General features: G+C 47.3%; 1 protein-coding gene and 1 non-coding gene across 4 annotated transcripts in view; both read right to left on the bottom strand.

Moving 5' to 3' along the window:
• RUNX2 (RUNX family transcription factor 2) overlaps nucleotides 1-20,023 on the bottom strand; it is a 344,752-nt gene that overhangs the window by 16,031 nt on the left and 308,698 nt on the right. The window lies entirely within an intron of this gene.
• Nucleotides 7,340-7,446, bottom strand: LOC115935074 (U6 spliceosomal RNA). The gene has a single exon (XR_004070789.2). It is a non-coding gene; the product is annotated as a U6 spliceosomal RNA (small nuclear RNA).

The following is a 20,023-nucleotide window of genomic DNA, read 5'->3' as shown; positions in this document are numbered from 1 at the left end:
TGTGCTTTTCAGGCCACCCTAGTTAAAAGTGCCACCCCCCACTCTACCACATCATCTTCCTGTCCCCCTTGCTCTGACCACAGATGCTATCACTGTTCCACTCATATCCCCAGGGAATATGCCAGTGGAGGAAATTGCAAGTGCAAATGCATGAGGCTTGGAAGACTGTGGCTTCAAAGGCCGTCTGAAATGGCTGGAGTGGAGCGTCCATGGGGCTGGGGGACTTCATGGAATGGCTTAAAGGGTAATGAGGACAGAAAGTTGAGGGAGTTTGTCTACCAAGCTAAGGAATTTGAACTTTAGCAGGCAATGGGGAGCCACCAAAGGGTTTTAAGTAGGAAAGTAATAGATTTGATTTGCCTTTTAAAAAGATTACTTTGGCAGCCAGTGGAGTGGAGGCTGAAATGGATGGGATGAGGCTGGAGGCGAGAAGACCAAATGTAAAAGTAACATCTTGAACACTGATGAGCTCAAATGATGTTGCAGCAGAAGTGAACATAAGAGTGACATCCAGCCAGACAGTATTAGAAGCAATTTTTTTTTCTAGGAATAGATTGAATTTCAGCAAAAAGAAACTTTCCTGCCACCCTTTATGACAATCCTGTGAACGCTGGCTCCTGCCCTCATTCAAGTTCGCCACCCTTGGTCTTTCATGCATCACCATTCAATAAAAGCAAGCATGGGTTTTATGGGATTGTTTGGAGAGCCCTGAGCCAAAGTTTTCTACTCACTTAGGCAAGGCTGTTCTGCCAATTATTAAATTGGCTGTTTTTTACATATAGAGTGTTAAAGATATCTCTATGCATCTCTAGGAACACACCCATTTGGAAGGAGACATATGTGACTATATATAATATCTTTATGTGCTTTTTGAAGGGATGTTTATACAACTTGCATATTCTTTGGCATGAATATTTTTGTAGAATGGAGAAAGGGAGAGACAGCATGAGAAAGCTATTCTTATGCCATAACTGACTTTGGCTCATGAAACGAAATGCAAAATAGATTATGTTCCTTAGCAATGCCTCCTGGGTTGAACGGCTCCCAAGTCAACCCACTTAATCCTTCCTCCTGGAGGGTCACTCACCTTTGAACCTTCTTTTCTAAAACTACCATTAAAAAAAAATAACAATGATGTAGCCCAGTCCAGGCCCTACTGAAACCCAGGCTCCCTACCCCGAGAGGAAGAGCTCACCAAAAGAGTCATCTCGCTTCTAAAACTCGGGTTGCTTGAAGAACTTGATGGAAAGAGCAGGGTAGTAAAAGACAGCATTTTGGCTTTAACAAGGCTGGGAAGCCTAGAGTGGGGCCAGCTGTATAGTCTGAACTAACCCAAGAATATTAGAAGCCGGGGTCACATGGAGCTGGGACACCACCAGGAATGTGGGGAGCAGAGACAGTCTGGCGAGGAGCGGAAGGAACGACTGCAGCCCCCTGCTGCCAGCTCCCACGTGAGTCAACTAGGAGGACGGGGAGACAGATAGGATAGGCAGGCAGGAGGACTGATCCTGCAGGGTGAACGGGCAAGCTGTGCCCAGCCATATGGAGTTCACTTGGGGCCTCTTCACACCATCAAGCTCCAGGACTTCCGGGGGGAGCCAAGGGTGACAGATGTGTCAGCCGGGACAGGCACCTCAGAGAAAAAGCCTCCTTGGTTTGTTCCATGGTGTCCCCTTGCCAAGTCCCCAACCCACACTGAGCAACCAAGCAGTAGCACACCCCATCTGGAGAGGAGGGAGGTGATGGCTCCATTCCCCAAAGCAATAGGCAGCAAGGTTTCCGACAAGGATGTTCAGTAAGTCAGAGGAACTGGCTGAGTCCTCTAGCACCTTCCATTTGCTTGGGGAATAAAGTAACACTGCCCAGACCTGAACACACTTGGTAAACATCTGGTAAGAGGATAATCCTGTTTCGGCCTTCCATGGTGCCCTGGGAGCAGACGCTGGCTCTTAACAATTGATGCCTCTGGTGTCTGTTGCCACCTCTTACCACCACGCCCTTGCACTTAGAAGCAAATAATCCCAAGAGATGGCAGGGCCATATTCAGTTCCCTAATTGTCCCATCCAGGCACTTTTAATGCCCAGTCCTTTCTCCTAAGAATTCCTCTGAGACCAGAGCTCCCAGCCTTGCCACTGTGTCTCTCCCTCAGGACATCTTTTCTAATTTGGGTCTGAGCTTTTCCATTCCTTCATTTCATGCCATTCCTTCTAATGATAACCCTTTGTGCCAGGCTCAATTACATACAAAGCTTAAATGAGCAACCCCAACTCTAAATTTGGCCCTGTCCATTGAAGGGGGTGGGGGTGGTGCCTTGGTCATTTGGCTTTGCTCAAAAAGAAAGATGCTACTCCCCATGGGGAAACAACGCCAAGGAGAGGGGGAAAAACTTTTGCAGAAATAAAAATCTAGAATGAAGAAACATACCAGCGCTGGCTGCCCCTGGTCACTGGGGCTTGAAGCTGCTTCTGCATCTTCAGCCAGGCCTGTTAGGACTCTTTGTCCCACTACAGGCATGCAGAAGCTACAGACATGCTTTGATTTTTCCTTTTAAAAACGTCCTCCGATCTGACCCTACCTATGCTCTCCCTGCAGGGTTAGCAGAGGGTGAGATGAGAGCATTTGCCAGGAATTTCCTGACTTCTGTGAGTTTTTCTCAAGATCTGGTCATGAGTCAACATGATATACTGGGACACATGGTGGAGCTTGCAGTGGCCTCCCCTCCCTTCTGGAACTTTAGGAAAACCATGTCCCTGCTGAGTAACCCTGGGCAAAAATCCAGAAGGCCCCCTCCCTCTCCCTGACTCTCCCTCCGTACAGTCCCCAAGTTGGAGGAGATAAGGGAAATATATTTACAACAAACTTGATCAGACTATTAATATTCTCCAGAACTACACAAAGATCCCTGTTTATGCAGCTCACCTCCTTTAAAAATTAAGCTCTCTTGTATGGTTCCATTGCTCTTTATATTTTGGGCATTTAGAAAATGGGAGGAGGGGGTGATGAGGAGAGGAATGGAGAAGAAAGGAGAAGCATTGCCCAGATTCACAATGACAAGATCCGAGACCCTAACACACCCTCTGAGAGACCCAGGTGAACTGGGCTGCCAGGTAGGTAGAACTATCTATGCAATTTTATTGATGTTGACAACCCATCTGAAATACTCAAACGAAGTAGATTCATTACAATTTCATGTGCAAGTTCTGACTACCAGAACTGGCTATCCTGGCCAGTGGAGTCCAGCCATGATCAGTTTCTGCTAGTGATAGTTTAGAATTACCCCTAAGAGTTTGGGGGAGAAGCTCAATGAAAATCAATGACATCCTTCGATAGATCTTTGAATTAAAACAAATGGAGTTCTACCATGAGACTGTTAAATATCTGTGAAACTTTGCCTCAACCCGGGTTAATGGGAGCAGATTCTGGGAAGCACTTTGCAAACTGTTAGATTGTAGCAAGGAATTGTTGGTATCACCATCATTGAGGTTCACTAGCTTCAGCTCTTTGGGCCAAAGAAGATGAACGTCTTTTATGAATGTAGCATAGACTCACACCTGTAATCCCAGCACTTTCGGAGGCCAAGGTGGGCTGATTACCTGAGGTCAGGAGTTCGAGACGAGCTTGACCAATATGGTGAAACCCCGACTCTACTAAAAATACAAAAAAATTCACCAGGTGTGGTCCCAGCTACTTGGGAGGCTGAGGCAGGAGAATTGCTTGAACCCGGGAGGCAGAGGTTGCAGTGAGCCGAGATCACGGCATTGCACTGCAGCCTGGGCAACAGAGCAACACTCTGTCTCGAAGGAAGAAAGGAAGGAAGGAAAGAAAGAGGAAAAGAAAGAGAGAAAGAGAAGGAAAGAAAGAAAGAAACAAAGAAAGAAAGAAAGAAACAAAGAAAGAAAGAAAGAAAGAAAGAAAGAAAGAAAGAAAGAAAGAAACAGAAAGAAAGAAGAAAGAAAGAAAAAGAGAGAGAGAGAAAGAAAGAAAGAAGAGAGAGGGAGGGAGGGAAAGAAAGACGAAAGAAAGAAAGAAGGAAGGAAGGAAGAGAAAGAAGAAAGAAAGAAGAAAGGAAAGAAAAAGAAAGAAAGAAAGAAAGAAAGAAAGAAAGAAAGAAAGAAAAGACTTTCTAATATCCTTGAGAGTTTAGAGGTGAATATCTTTATTCCTGTCTTTCAAATGCAGAAACTGAGGGGCAAAGACATCAAGTGAGTTGCAGGCATTGAGGAAAATAGGACACAGCACCTCCGACCCCTTAGGCCCTTTATCTCCTAGCCCAAGACTCTCAGGAAGGGTCAAGGCATCCTTAGTTGTGGAAAGCATAACTTGGGAAGGAAAATCTCAACTTGAAGGAAAAGCTTGCTGAGGAGAGAGGCCCTGTTTCTCCTCTCAGCCTTTCCTGTGTGCTGGTATCAACTGTCCAAGTAACAGATGGAGGTGGTGGGGCAGGTGGGCTGCTCTGCTGTCCCTGGCTATGCTGGGGTCAAACTATCCACTCTCCCCATCGCAGCTGCCAGCCTGGCACGTTGTACCACCTGCCAGACCTGGTTCCTGAGGCCACAACAGAGTTCTCATACTTTCTACCATTCTGAGGGAAACGTGAGATCAATATTTTCCAGGGCTCTTTCAACTAAGATGAAGAAGGCAACTGTCCTCTTCTCCACAGGCTTTTCTCCCCTTTCCTCACTTCCCCTGTCCTCTCACACGCAAGCACACAGGCCCATGGTCTCACCACCCCGGAAAAAGACAGCTCCCACTTTCCTTCTCATTATGGGAAAAAAAATTCTGAATGGCTGCTTTTTCACATACATATAACAGCAAAAGGAGAACAAAATGAGGCAAAGAAGAATAAAATTTTAGTGAACTATAACTTTTACATTTTTATTTAAAAATGTTTATTATACATTATATTTTATTACATATTTCTATTATTTCTTTATTTGTTCATTTGCTTATTTATTTGTTGTAAGCCAGCAGAGCCTTTCCTTCTCCCAGCTGACCGTTTTCTACCATCTGCTGTCTGCCTGTTGAGGTGCAGGCCGCTGGGAGAGGCTTCCTGGAAGCAGAGCTTCCCCTGAAGCAGAAGTTCCCCGGATGTACGCAGTTGGAGCCCAGGCTTTCTGTGAGACCCAGACCCAGTCCACTTTCACTGGCGGGCTCTGGAAACATTTTCTTTCAAACGCTCTGGGCTGTAGCTCACTTACACATAAAATGAGCAAAACAACACTCTTTCCCACAGCTATGCCATGAGGTTTAATTGTTGCAAATTTGTGAAGTGTTTTAAGATCCTTGGATTAAAGAAGTTATATGAGAAAAAAATGTTATTATAGAGTGGAATTCTGCTTAGTTGTCATATGTTTCCTGTAACTCTTCCCCTGTGTCTTATATAACTTGGAACAAGTAGTATGAGCTATGAGGCCTTCAGAAAGCCTTTAAGTAATTTCTTGGCCTGCTTTCTTTACCTTTTAAAAAAAATTATTATTCTACTTCTCCTTTTTTTTTTCTTTCTAATGCAGCCAAAACTTGTTCCCCTCTAATCTGTATGATGAGAAAGGAAGTTGCTTGAGTTGGGGTGGGCCCTTGTCCACCTGAGTACTTCCTCGTCTCTCCTCCCTTCCTCTCCCTTGCCTTTGCTCCCCACCTACACCTCTTCTTTCTATTCTCATATACACGTTCATAGATTGAAATAAATTTGACTTTGAGCCCTGGCTCTAAAATTTGCTCTGCCTCTTGGACCAATTGCCAAAACAGGTTACTGAGTGAGGCTCCCTGAAGCCAAGCCTGATGTGTGTCGAGGCTTGGTGATGGTGACAGAACAGAGCCTGGCTGACCAAGGAGCACAGGAGGCCCTGGGTGGCTCTTCCCCACTAGGACTTCCCAACATCAGCGTCACACCCAAAATGCGGGAAAACACCCAGGCAGCTGCTACAGTGGCCATGAGGCAGCAGCCAAGAATGCCCCTTGTCCTGGCTGCAGCTGTGTCCCTAAACAGGTGCTGCCTGGCGGCTGGGCATGCCTGCATGTGTCACATCCTCCCCTGGGCACACAGAAACACATCCCAGATCAGGGATACACACTGGCTCTCACAAGCAGCACTCTCAGGCCCCATGCCCGTCCTGAGGCCATGGAGATTGTGAGCATAAGATAGGCCCCAGGTGATGAATTCTTTGTAACCCAGTATCTCAGCCTCAAGATGCATTTAAACATTTTCTTTTCCTTTCTTGCTTTCAGCCTTGAGGCAGACTTTGAAACTCTTTGCTTCTTCCTTTCCCACCGTGCACGCTTGTCTAATTATGAGCTTGCTTAGAAATTCCAGGGACCAACTTTGAAACATACCAGGCAGAAAGCCCAGCTGCAGGATCCTCCCACTCAAGAAGAGTTAGGAACAGTGAGTCCCCCACTGCCGGGCTGAAGTCAGTGTGATGCGAATCAGACCTCCCCACAAGCCATCACCGAGATGGCCACAGAGCAGACACGCGGACCTGCACCCCTTTTCACTACTCCTGCCTATTCCCACACCTTTTCCTTCCTAAAACCCTTCCCTCAGCCTAAAAAGTTAGAATGATCTTCCAAAGGCATGACCTTGGCCATACCCCAACCACCAGCATTTTCATAAAGTTGCTTTCCTTTCTCCACACCTCTCTTCTTCTGTTTTCTACCTCTGAGCGGCGAGCAGTCAGACTTCAGCCAGTTACAAAATGGGGCCCAGAGTCACATTCCCTCTGCCCTCTGCCCTCTACCCTCAGCTAAAGGACCCTGAACAGATTAAAGGAACCCCCTTCCACTGACCCTACACCTCCCTGGCATCACTGCAAGGGACAGAGTGTCCCCAGAGGAGGAGGGAGCACTGACGCTGGCTCTCTGGCCCCACACAGGGACTAAACAGCTACTGCCATCCCCACACCACCCTCATCCGAGAATTCTCAGTCAGGGTCCCACTTCTCTGCTCCCCACAGACCGGAAGAACCCAGTGAGGGAGGGCTAAAGTGAACCTGAGCCTGGGGACAGGACAGAACCAGGCACCCTTCCTCCTGTACCTGGGCTCTTTTTTTTTTTTCTTTTTGTAATTTTCATTTTTGTGTGCACATGGTAGGTATATATATATTTATGGGTTACATAAAATACTTCGATAGAGGAATGTGATGCATAATAACCATATCATGGAAAATGGGGTATCCCTCCCCTCAAGCATTTATCCTTTGTGCTATGTGTAATCCAATCAAATTATTATTGACTATAGTCACCCTGTTGTACTATCAAATACTAGGTCTTGTTCATTCTTTCAGTTTTTTCTTTTGGTACCCATTAACCATCCTCACTTTCCCCCCACCCCGCCTCCCCCTAAAATTTATGGAAGGCTTCACAGATTTGCATGTCATTCTTGCATAGGGGCCATGGTAATCTTCTCTGTATCCTTCCAATTTTAGTATATGTGCTGCCGAAGCAAGCACCCTGGGCCCTCTTTGTCTCTCATTCCTTCCTTACTCTTCCTCACCTGCTTCTCCCCAACCCCAACATTCGCTCTTTTTCCCTCTTCTCCTACTGGTCTCCACTCCCACCCTCAGTCTGCCCTAGCTCCTTACCCCCAGCAACCTACTCTCTTCTTTTTTAAATTTAATCCTATCGTTAATTGATACATAATAATTATATACATTCATGGGATACATGATGATGTTTTGATATGTATAATGTATATTGACCAGATCAGGGTAATGAACATATCCATCTTCCCAAACATTTACCATTTCTGTGTGTTGGGAGTATTCAATATCCTCCTCCTAGCTATTTGAAACTATATGACCGTTAACTACAGTGGTACAGAACACTAGAACTTATTTCTCTTATCTAGCTGTAATTTTGGATCCTTTAACAAATCTCTCCCCAAACCTCCCTCTCAAGGCTGGTTGGTTATCTGGGGGTATGGGGAGCTGTGTGTTGCCTCTTCAACAAGAGGAGAGTAGGGACTGTGTCTCATACGGTGATACAGTCCCCTCCCTAAATGTTTTACTCACCCCTGCAGAAACAAAAACCAAACCAGAGAAGTATTTCACTTCTAAAAGGGGGTTTCCTAGAGGCTGTTTCCTAGGGTCTATGTAAATTCAGTCCCATGATAGACATGCTAGAACATTCTGAGCTGAACACAGTTAAATGGTTTCCTTCCCTTAGGAATTCTGAGGACCTTAACATGATAAAGAGCATCATAAACATCCGAGAGAGAGGCAGAATGTAGACTTTTCCAAATTTATTTGAAACTCCCCTTTTCTAAGAAATATTTTGAGAGGCAAGGCAAACATCCCGTTGACCAATGCTGCGGGAGATGCCAGCTCCTCCAAGGCTGGCTCCACTCTGGAATTATGGACCGTGCCCAGCATAGGATCCTGGATAGGCCACCCCTTCACAGAGACCAGCACCTCTGCCCTCCTTCAAGCCAGAAAAACAGAATTGGCCTCATCTTCCAGAACCTTCAACAGTCACTTTGACAAGTGGAGGACTTGCTTTACTCTGAGACTTTATTCTGGGGTGTTTCAGCCATGGACTAACAGAGAGACACCCAAAGCTACTCCTCTCACAATAAGGTCCCTCGGTTGTTCACCCCCAGCAGCACCTGCATTAGCACAACAAAAGTATTTCAAAGTCTAAAAACTACAGACTCAGCACCTTGGCCTGTGGCTACTTAATTACAGCCCTTCCCCTCCTGCTGCCTGCTTTCTTGGACCTGCTCTCACTTCTTCCAAGCCCCTCAGTAATTGACTCTCACCTCCTGGCTCCCTGGGGGTTCAGTTTGGTGGTCCATGTGACAGGGCCCTTATCAAGAAGTCTCCAAACTGCCCTATGGCCTGGACACGTGCCCATGGACGAATTTTGTTTCCTTCAAATCAGGGAAAGGAGAGGGGAGTCTTCTTGCTTCCTGAGAGTGTTGGCGATGCCTGAGAGCATGAGGGGAGGAGAAGGGAGACTGTCCCAGCCAAGCCAATGGCAGGGTGGGGTATTCCCACAGGGCACCATCAGCATGGAAGCTTTGAGAAACAGGGCACACCCTGTGCAAAGGATGTTTAAGCCTACAGCCATTGCCCTGCTGTGGCCAGAGTGTATACTCCCATCATTTCCTCCCATTTCCCATTGGCATTGTCCCTACAAAGAGGGGTAAGAATTATGTGAGATTTGGGCAGGTGATATCCCCTGGACAACCATCAGGGCTGCTAAGAATCACAACCAGCACTGCAGGCCCACCCACGTTTCTTCCTCTGCAAAGGCATGCGTACCTGGGGTTGGGGGAGCAGCTGGGAAAGCACAGCTTGGGGGACACCGACACTCTGAAGGTGCAAGTCATGCTGCAACTGGGAGCCTCAGTGTGTTCATCTGCAGCATGAGCACAAGGGCTCCCCATCCCACCCACAGCGTGTCTGCCAGGGGCCTCTGGGCGCTCTGGGGGCAGGAGTGTGAGAGAGCTGAGTACTAGTCCCTCTACCATTTCCTAAAACATCCCATTCCTGCCACCCAGCATCTCTTCCCTAGGAAGATCAAACCCGCACTGTCCCTGTCTGCCAACATATGCAGGTACAGGAGACCCAAAGGTCCCACCTCATTCGATTCCAGCTGCAGATGTCACGGTGAGAGCCCCCTTAGCTGCCTCACCTTGGATGATGAACAGTGTGAATCACAGCAAAGACAGCCTAAGCCCCTCTCTTGCCACAAACCCAGCCCTGACTACGCCTGAGAGTCTCCTCACCGCTCACCTCTGCAAAGAGCTTCTCGAGAAGCTCTGGAAGACTGTGGCAGAGCAAGTGTTACTTTTAACCTATCAAGATTTTAGCCCAGGTGACCATAACTCTATCCTCCTTACAGGATCTTCTAGAGTAACCAGAACAAGGGTTGGAGGACTGGTGGGAGAAGGCGAGGAAGGAGGAGGGAACAGAATGGGGACACTCCTGCCTCTTCACCCCTCTCTGAGTCAATGGTCATGGCCAGTGCTGCTGCTTATAGGCACTCTGAAGCTGGTTCCCAGCATAATCAAATAGAAGCCAAAGGTCAGGAGATGCCTTTGCCAGACAGGAGAGCCCTCCAGAGGACCCAGTACTGCCAAAATGCTCAGGATACACACTTCCGGTTACTACGTTGCTGCCCTTTGTCTTCCTGGCTGTTGCTCACGTCTTCACCAGCCTAATCTCAGGCTTCAGGAATCCTAGACAGAGTCCCAGCCCTTCACATGTTGCTCTGTCTGGAGGGACCTGACTATGATCTCTACTCCCCAGCCTGATGCTGCCTGCTTCCTTTCCCTGAAGTCACAGCTCAGTGCTTGAGGCAGCACAAGGAAGAAGACTCTGGGGGAACCCCAGTCTGTGATGTGGGAAAGAAAGGACATAGTATCCAAGGACAACAGAGAATGGCAGATACAGAGAAGGGGAGGGAAAGGAGGACAAGGGAAGGAAGAGAGGAAAGGAGGGGAGAGGAGAGGAGAGGAGGGGAGGGGATAGGAGAGGAGGGGAGAGGAGAGGAAGGGAGAAGGGGGAGCGGAAAGAAGGGAAAAGAAGAGGAGGGGAGAGGGGGAGAGGAAGGGAGAGGAGAGGAAGGGAGGGAAGGGGAGGGGAGGGAAGGGGAGAGAGGAGTGGAAGGCAAGGGAGGAAAGAGAGGAGGGGAGGGGAGGGAGAAGGGGAGGGAACGGGAGAGAGGAGGGGAGAATGGAGGGGAGGAGAGGAGAGGGAAGAGAAAAGGGGAGGGGAGGAGAGGGGAAAGAGGAGGGGAGAGAGAAGGGGAAGGGAAGGGAGGGGAGAGGAGGGGAGAGAGAAGGGGAGGGGAGGGGAGAGAAGATGGAAGAGAGGAGAGGAGGGAAGAGAAGAGGAGAGAGAAAGGGAAGGGAGAGAGGAGGGGAAGGGAGGGAAGGGGAGGGGAGAGAGGAAAGGAGAGAGGAGGGGAGGGGAGGGGAGAGAGGAGGGGAGGGGAGGCAAGGGGAAAGGAGGGGAGGGGAGAGAGGAGGGAAGGGGAGGGGAGAGAGGAGGGAAGGGGAGGGGAAAGAGGAGGGCAGAGAGAAGGGGAAAGGAAGGGAGAGGAGAGGAGGGGAGACAGAAGGGGAGATGAGAGAGGAGGAGATAGAGAGGAGAAGGGGAGGAGAGCGGAGGGGAGAGAGAGGAGAAGGGGAGGAGAGGGGAGAGGAGAGAGAAAGGGAAGGGAGGGGAGAGAGGAGGGGAGACAGGAGAGAGAAAAGGGGAGGGGAGAGGAGAGAGGAGGAGAGAGGAGCTGAGGGGAAAAAAAGAAAAGAAAGGGAAGAACATCAGGCCAGAAAATCTTTAAAAATGAACTTTCTCTTCCCAGAGGGACATGAATGGGAGAGGAATGCCACAAAAAAGAGCCCATACAAGTCAATATAAATATGGTTATTTTAGGACTCGGTGGAGAATGGCTGCTGGTGGTCTCCCCCTTCTTCCTGGTGGGTCGGCGTTCATCCCAGGGAAGAAAACTGGGTCATCACAAGTCTGGCCCTGCGGCCCGACCAGGCGGCCAGCGTGGAAGCGCAGTGGGCGGCCACGCGGGCGGCGGCCCGGGCCGCACCTTGAGGCGGTCAATCTGTATGTGTGAGCAGCACTTTGATATCTGGCCACGAAAGGACAAGTTCTCAAAGCCCCCATTCATGGACCCTACACACAGGAGCAGCACACAGAAAAAAAATTGTTTCCCCATCGGTCTAGAAAGGTGGGTTCCTGTTTATTAATCGAAGACCACATAAAGAATGCATGGTTACAAATGTTCCTTCTGAGGAGCACAGAAGCTGGTTTAAAAAAAAAAATCCATCCGGTGATTACTTGGGACAAAAAGCTGCTGCTGCGGCCCGCATGTTAGTTTTAGAAGGAAAATTCTACAAAAGTACGGGGGGCCTATTTTCACCAGGCCTCACTGAGGGCTTTCCACGGGGCCTGCTGAAACTCGCCCCCTGTTAGAAGCTCTCAGACGGTGGGCTCACTAGTGCCGGCCGCAGCTCCCCCTCCCCACCACCGCTTCTTCCTGCACTGAGAAACACCCAAGAGGATTTTTTTAAAAAAGGTCATTGGCAATTAGCTCCCTGTGGAAATCAGAGAACATTCGAAAAGAGTTCCCTTGGAAGAAGTTCAGAGAAACTCATTCTCAAGGCAAGGCTCACCCAGACCGTGAGGGTCCTACCCTGCATCTGACCACAGGCTCCGTTTCCCACCTACAGCAGGGACCGTGGAAAGGGAATTAAGGAGCAAACAGGAGATAAGACGGAGGCTTGGGTTCTCTTTTGAAGCTTAATTAAAGCAAACCGATCAGCCTTCTACTGCACATGCCGCAGACTACACAAACGGCGAACGTAATCACTAAGAGGGAGCCCTGTCCTCCGCAGCAGGCGGGTGGCAAGGAAGCCAGTTCAGGCTTCCAGCGCCGGAGAGAAAGCCCAACTGTGATCATTCAGTACAAATCGCACCTGGAGGCCAAAAAAACTGCTGATTTCTCCAGATAAGGGGGGAAAAGGGACGGGCAGATGAAATGGATTCCAGGCCATCTTCATTTAATTTATTTCTGTGGCGGATCCTAACTTATTTCTAGGTGAGGGGATCAAACAGGCCTGTCACCAAATCACAGTCATCTCAAATATGCACAGACTGTACCCCATCCAGCTCCCGGACCACCAGCACGTTTTATGATTTCTTTACACTACAAATATTTGGCCGTGCTGAAATCACCCAATAAAGTCAATCCGGGGCTTCATCTGCAGTTCTGAGGCGCTCTCCAAGTGCTTGCTGGAGACTGGCCCAAAATAACCATTGCTCATCTTATTCAATATCGCAGGAAAATGTGTCCTCCTTCCCGTATCTGCCTCCCACCACCTGGGAGCACAGGGACGGTCCCGTTTGGTGTGTGTTTGTTGCTTTTGCTGTTAAAGCGACTGCTGTTGTTTTCCATACACAGTTGCAGACGCGGTCAGGATGAATTGCCTGTGGGTGACAGCCAGGTCCTATGAGCAGACTACACGGCCAGTCCTGACCCTCCGCCGACAAAGTGAGTCCGGGCCAGCCACTAAGGCGGAGGCCGCGCCTGTCACTTTGGGCAGCCACAGAGGTAGCCTCAGGGCCTGAGTCAGAAGACCAGGACTCGGAGACCTTCCATCCTGGGCCCTTCTGCCTCCTGCCCTCCACCTTCCTCCTGGGAGAATGAGTCCAGGGCAAATTTAGGGGTGGATGCCATAGGAACAGGAAGAAAAAGAGGCGTGTCTGAGACAGGAGGAAGCCACGGTTCAGGGGTATCATCCTGAAGAAGTTGTCATTCAGGGTAAGCAAAGGGAGGGAAGAAAAGTAAGCGGCAGCCACCATCGTAACTCCACAAGGACGTCAGGCAGGCAGGCAGGCGCCATCGTCAGTGGGGCCACTGTGTGTTTCTGACCACAGAATAAGAGCTCACCCCACATTAAGACCTACACATTTCTGCATCCTCTTTCTCTTTGAACTTAGGAGTTCTTGGAGAATATAATCTGGGTGGCCCCTGAAGCCATCCTGGCTTTACTTAGAGAAGTTGGTATGATTTTCCCCTCTTCATAGAAGAGAAAACAGAGGTATGGAGAAAATGAAGTGAATCAGAGGAAGTCAGGCAGGATTCCTGAGGAGTTTCCCAGCCTCTGCACAGCAAGGGTGGGGCTCGAACACCTATTGGGAGGCCTGGAGGCATCTTCAGTGGGTTTGATGGGCATCTGTCCCCAGAAGCCTCTATGTCAGTGGGTACAGGACCTGCCCTGTGGAACCTGATGAGCAATTTTCTCCTCACTCCCACAGGCTTCCAATGCCTGACAACACCATGAAGGATGAAGTCCTGGGCAGCAGCCAAAGCTCCATGCATTCCACCCTAACCCTTCCCAGCCAGGACTGTGGACACAGCAGCCTCCATCACCCTCACCACCACTAACCACTTCTCCAGCAATGACAGCTAGCCCTGGGCCCCAGGGAGGGAAAACGAAAATCAACCCCGCTGTTCATCAGAAACATCCCTGAAAGACTTGACAGGGCCTGAGGCAAGGCCCACAAAAATCAGTGTTTCTCCCAAAGCCACACCATGCTGCAAAGTGACTAACAATTCTTCTTTTTAGAGATTGCCTTGCCCATGACTTCTCCAGCTTTGTCTCTTTCCTACTGCCTCAGAAGTTGCTGAGATACCCAACCTGTCCCCACTTCATGTTGGCATGCAATTCAGAACAGGTCCACATTTCCCCTAGTCCCTCCTTACCATCATTAAGCATGAGTTCAAAGCTTATAAAATGCCCCTCCCCATTCCATCCTCCTGAGATGGGTCCCTGGGGTATGTTCTCCCTTGCTGCAAGAAGTTAACAAGCCTAACTTTATTTGACAATAAGTACCTTCTCGGTAGTTATCCGTTGGAAAGCAAAAATATGAGCAATCCTTCTGATCACAGGGGCCTCTGCAAGCTTAGTTTCCACAAGGTTGGTGCTGATGCTCTGAGATATCCACCTGGTAACCAACAACTGGTTTTCCAAAAAGACGTCACAACCCCAGCCGTGGCATCAGTGATCCATGTCTTGTATCCTCTTTTATTTCTCCTGGAGGCCACATTTCCAGTATGCAGCCAGGCTTCATGGGGAGAGAGGAGGAGAGACACCCTGAGCTCTGAAATGCAGGGAGTTGTCTTTGTGTTATTTTGCTATTTTTATTTTCACATCGAAAGTAGCTTTATTGTTTTCTGATTTTAAAATAATAAACACTGTAAAAAGTTCAAACTCCAGAAAGTATTTTTTAAAATGAAAGCTAACCTAAAGCCCACTAACCTGCTAATCATCACCAACATTTTGATAACCATCCTTTCATCTATCTCCTTATATATGTGAGCATAGATACATTTTCTATATAAATGGGATATCACACATATTGTCTTTTAATACAGTGCACACATTTTTCTCTTCCATGATCTTTTTTTCTCATATCCCACCTTCCCCTCTTCAACGCTCCTGCTCCAGGTAACCAGTGTTACCTGAGGTGTTTCCTTCCACACTTAGCTCCTTTCTACTCTCTCCGCATGCAGCAGAGCCCAGTGAAAGCCCTGCTCCCATTGAAGGCATTGATTTTAGACAATGGACCCTGGTAGAGACAAGGATGGAGAGCCACACATGTAATTAAGGAGTCAGAAGACCTCTAACCCATAGACACTGATGTGCTGCTATAATTATAAAGATTGTTGGATGGTTGCTGGGCCATAACTGAGTTGCACTCAAAATATACTTGTGGGACAAACAGAGTCTCCTCCTCCTCCTCCTCCTCCTCCTCCTCCTTCTCCCCAAGCTAAGTTGGATAATAAGGTGACAGGGGTCTGTGTTGATTTTAACACACCCCATTGCCCCATTGTCTGTGTGTGGCAGTGATTTGGACAGGATGGTACCAAACCAGGTTGTTTTCAGCCTTCTTGATGGCCTCTCCTCAACACTACTGAACAGAACCCTTCACTGCTCCCACAGAGCGACTGTTTCCTTCCTGACTTTCTCTCATCAAATTATTTAGATCTTGACCTTCCTGACCTTCACCTGAGTAGGTTTGCCATGCTCTGCATTGAACTTTTCATGCCTGTCTGTGCATGCCAGTTGTTCACCATCTTGAATGACATCTTCAAGACACCAAATATGATAAATGCCCACTTTGTAATATGCTGCACTCTAGAGCATGTGATGAAAATGGATGTTATGTTAATCAAATCTATCTTTTGAAAATTCCAAAGTACACTAAAAATGAATTAGATGGTAATTTTTTGTTTCTACAACAATTCCTAGCATAAGAAAGAAATAGCCTATTAATATTTGGGGCTACAAAAACACGTGATTTGTACTCAACATTTCAGGAACATATTTATTGTATTAAAGTGAAAGGGGGCACATCTGGGTCCCTGTTTGCATGTGTATTTCTGCATCCAGGAGCCTGGGCCTCTGGTCTCTGGCCTTTTAAAATCTGTACCAGGTTGTCTGCCACATACGTCTCTCCTGCCTGTCACTCAGCACAAGCAGCCCCTCACAGGCCAGAGCTCTGTTGTGCAAACAGGTGCCTCAGAGTTCACCCAAAAGATTTTTTAAAAAAACAAAAGACAAAAACTTTCCACTCAGAACAGGCAAGCTTTACTTTTTTTAAAGTAAGTGTTACTTAACAGAAGGCCTCGTAAAGCTCATAAAACACTGGAACATCTGGTAAACGGTGTCAACTTTACACGTTCTCCAGCACAGGGTACATGACTCTTGTTTCCACTGGCGTAACTCAGGGATGCAGAGCCCCATGCTGGTGCGTCTCTGGGCTCCCTGCCAGTCCTGATTTTCATAGGATGGTCTCAAGCCAGCAGGTCTGTCTCTACTTTCAACCAGACCAGCAACAGACAACCAACAACCTCAGAGCCCAGATACAAGAGGCAGCAAGAGAGGTGAGAAGAGTGAAACAACCTGAGGACCCAAGGACATGACCCTGCTATGACGGGCACACACTGCATGCTGGGAGCTGGGGGGAGCAGACTAGGATGTTGCATATCATTGGCAGCCTGCCTCTTTTGGGTGCCTTCAAAATAACATGAGAATCTGTGGTTTAAATGTTCATTCATTTATCCTAGATGTTAAACGCACTGCTTTTTGCCCAGGTGGGGTGCCAGGGGTTGGGGAGGGTTACTCAAAAACACTTAAAATCAACATTTCCAAAGTCCTCTGGAAATGAGGTCATCGTTCCATCAGCAGACACGATTTTCTATACCTGTTTTTTATATCCTGGCAAGTAAGGACCCCAAAGGCTCCACTGTGAGACTCTGACTTCACCATGAGAAGAAAGCTTCTTTCTTCCCAGCTGGTCTCCTTCCTACCATGTGACTTTGAATCCCAGGGATAGCCACAGGAAAACATCAGAGAGACACTATCAACATTTCGAGACTCTAAGCAAATACCTCAACGAGCAAACCATCATGTCCCCTTAGGAATCTACTGCATTTAGGGCTCAGGATCATCCCACTCTCCCAAACACAGCAGAGACCTGGTGATACAAGCACCCAAGGGTGAGATGAGGACCTCTAGCTGGAGGGGGACTGACTACGTGTTTCTGGTCAAGTCCCTCAACTGAGCTCCAATGCTTTCATCTGAAAAATTGCTCTGTCTCTCTCCCAGGATTGATGTAAGAATCAGCCGACTTAATACACACAAGTGTGGCTTATAAGGCATTCCACAAATATTACTTATCATTATACACATATAATCGCTGATTAGTTTGTCTTTTCTGTAGTCTTCATTAAAAAAACAAACTCAGTTCTGGCTAATAAAATGTAGCAGAAAGTCTGCTGAAAGGTTTCTGGGAAAAAAATGTTGCTGCTGATGAAATACAATTATGTTAGAGAAAAGAGTTCTCTAGTATACCTCCTTCCCTGTGCTTCCAGTCTTTGAAAGTGGAGCTGCTGCAGCTATTCTGTAACCATGAGGCAACAAGCCTATGGGTGGAAATTCATTATGTTGAGGATGGCAGGGAAGAGGCAAGAAATGGCCTGGAGGCTTGATATCTCTGAACCAATGCCAGCAAATGTCTGCTTTTGGACTTCTTGTTATGTGAAAAAAACAAACCCTACTTAGGCAAGCCACTGTTGATTGGGTTTTCTGTTATTTGCAGCTGAATGCATTGTAAAGGACTTAATTCTTCCTTCATCTGTTCTCACAGGACCTTGTATTTTCCTCTAAAGAACTTATCACAGTCATAATTATTTAAGTATTAGTGTGATTATCTGCTTAATGTCTCTATCAACTAGATTTTAAGTTCTGTGAGGGTAGAAACCACATCTGTCTGGTTCACCATTGAATCCCTAGCTCCTATCTCAGTGTCCAGCATATAGTAGATGCTCAGTAAATACTGGCTGAATGAATGAATGACTGAATAAATGAATAGCACTTATTCTAAATAGACACTAGTCAGTTCACTTCCTATTCTCAGTAGGACTAGTGTGGCAATCTCTCAAATTAGCGTGGAAGTTTTGGCAGCATGGAGGGACCTCCCTCTACCATTTCTCTCCAACACTGACTTGAATCAGCTTTTCCATGCCAGTCAAGACACTTTCCCTTATGGAGAATAATGCCCAACACAGACCCCTTAGAAGGACCTCAGTAAATCCCGGCTGAACAGATTTTGCCACCCCCAAGAATCGTTTTCCATAAGATAAGTGCATCCTGCTTTCTAAAGACAATTTGAGTCTCTCCCTCTAAACATTAAGCCCTGACCCCAGCTTCAACAGCAGGAAAATACCTCAGTAAGCAATATCCCCCATAGCGTTACCTGATTTTGCTTCAGGAAGAAGGAAGAAAAGTTTCTTAGTGAAAACCCTTCTTTCCTCTACTGCCGCTCCCTGGGCTGTGTGTTACCACTTCTAGTCTCAGCTGGAACTAGCAACCCAAAAGCAGTCCCAGAAAAGAGAAGGAAAAAGAATTAAATCACACCACCCACGAGGGATCAGGAGTTTACAAAACACTTTCCCCGTGGTTGGCTGCAAACGCAGTGCAGAGGGTGGTCTCTTACCCTCCATTGCCTGTCCCTTGTCCTCCCTGTGCCAGAGGGGTATATATTACCTTTTTCCTTCTGCTAAATGCCAACACACAAACTCCTGGAAACGATCCATCAGCAATTCAGAGAAAGGATCTCCCACGTAAAGCAGGAAGATCCTGAGTTTCAACTTCCTGTCTCCATTCACACTGTACCTTCCAAAAGGAGGGAGACTGGCCCCCTGGAAGCCATAAAGCATAATGGTCAAGAACCAAGATTCCAGACCTGGGAACTCTGCCACTTCCTCATTATATAATCCTGGGCATTTTATCCAATCTCTATAAAAACTCATTCTCTGTTTTGGTAAAATGGGGAAATAAATGAGATAATCCATGTAAAGTGTAGGCTTGCCAGATAGCAAGCCTCCAAAAACTTCACATATTTTTATCCAGGTTCAACTCAAATCACACTTACCTATGAAACCATACTCTGGGAGGTTGTTAGATGTCTTCCAAGGCATTTTCTACTGATTGGCCGGTTCCCACCAGCCTTCTGTGTCCTGCCTACGTCTTCTCTGAGTCCATCTGCCTTTCCTAGGCTCGTTCCCTCTAAAAGAGCTGCTCCAACTTGAGAGATGCCTCCCAAAAGATTGTGGAGCCCATCATGGGGATATCTCAGTTACTGCCTTAGTTGCCCGAATCTTGCTCTCCTGTTCTTAGCCAGCCAAGTTACCTCCCCTCGGTCTGTTTTCATCATCTAAAAATCAAGAATAACCATTTCTACTTTGCAGGATTGTTATAAGGTTTAAAAATTAAGTATTTGTAAAACGCCAGGCACATACCGGGCACTCAAATCAGGCTTAATGTTCCTATTCATATTATTATTATTCAAGATCCAAGTTAGCATATGCCTAAGTTAAACAGAAAAAGAAGAGAGAAAAAGCAAGAGCAAAAATATTTTTTTCTTTTCTTCAAGCTGAGATGCAAGTTGGCAATCAGCTGGGGTCTGGAAAGGGAGCTGGCCAGCCACCCAGCACGCTGCTGCTTCCCAGGAAGATCCTGCTTTAAAGCTGAAGCCCCACTGGGCAGGGTCCAGCGACGCTTGGCACATGACTGGCACCACCACACAAATACAGAAGACTGTTTGGTTGCAAATGCATTTACAGATTTGGATTAAAAATAAAGTCCCCGGATGGACCCACCAAGCTTATATTTTAGAAGGATTTCTTTCTCTCTCTCTTTGGAAATGTTCTGGACTCCTGAAAATAGAGGTTTATTATGGAAATGCTGACAGACCCTTAAATAGAGCACTGTATTTGCAACACTGTAATTATGCCTCCATTGAAAAGCTCCAAAGAAAACATGATTTCCTTGTGCAAATAAATCATGCATGGCTTTAAAGGTCCAGATTTGGATCATTTGAACCATAAGGAACCATCGTCTTCCATATGTGAATGAATTATAAATAATAATGGCTTTAAAAAAGGCCCATCCCAGGGAAATATGGACCCACTACTATGGCATTTGTAAAACTGGACCCA

Source organism: Gorilla gorilla, chromosome 5, assembly GCF_029281585.2.
Source record: "Gorilla gorilla gorilla isolate KB3781 chromosome 5, NHGRI_mGorGor1-v2.1_pri, whole genome shotgun sequence".
Classification (NCBI taxonomy): Eukaryota; Metazoa; Chordata; class Mammalia; order Primates; family Hominidae; genus Gorilla; species Gorilla gorilla.
Note: the sequence above shows the minus strand (reverse complement) of the source record. Positions and strands in the feature narration are given on the sequence as shown.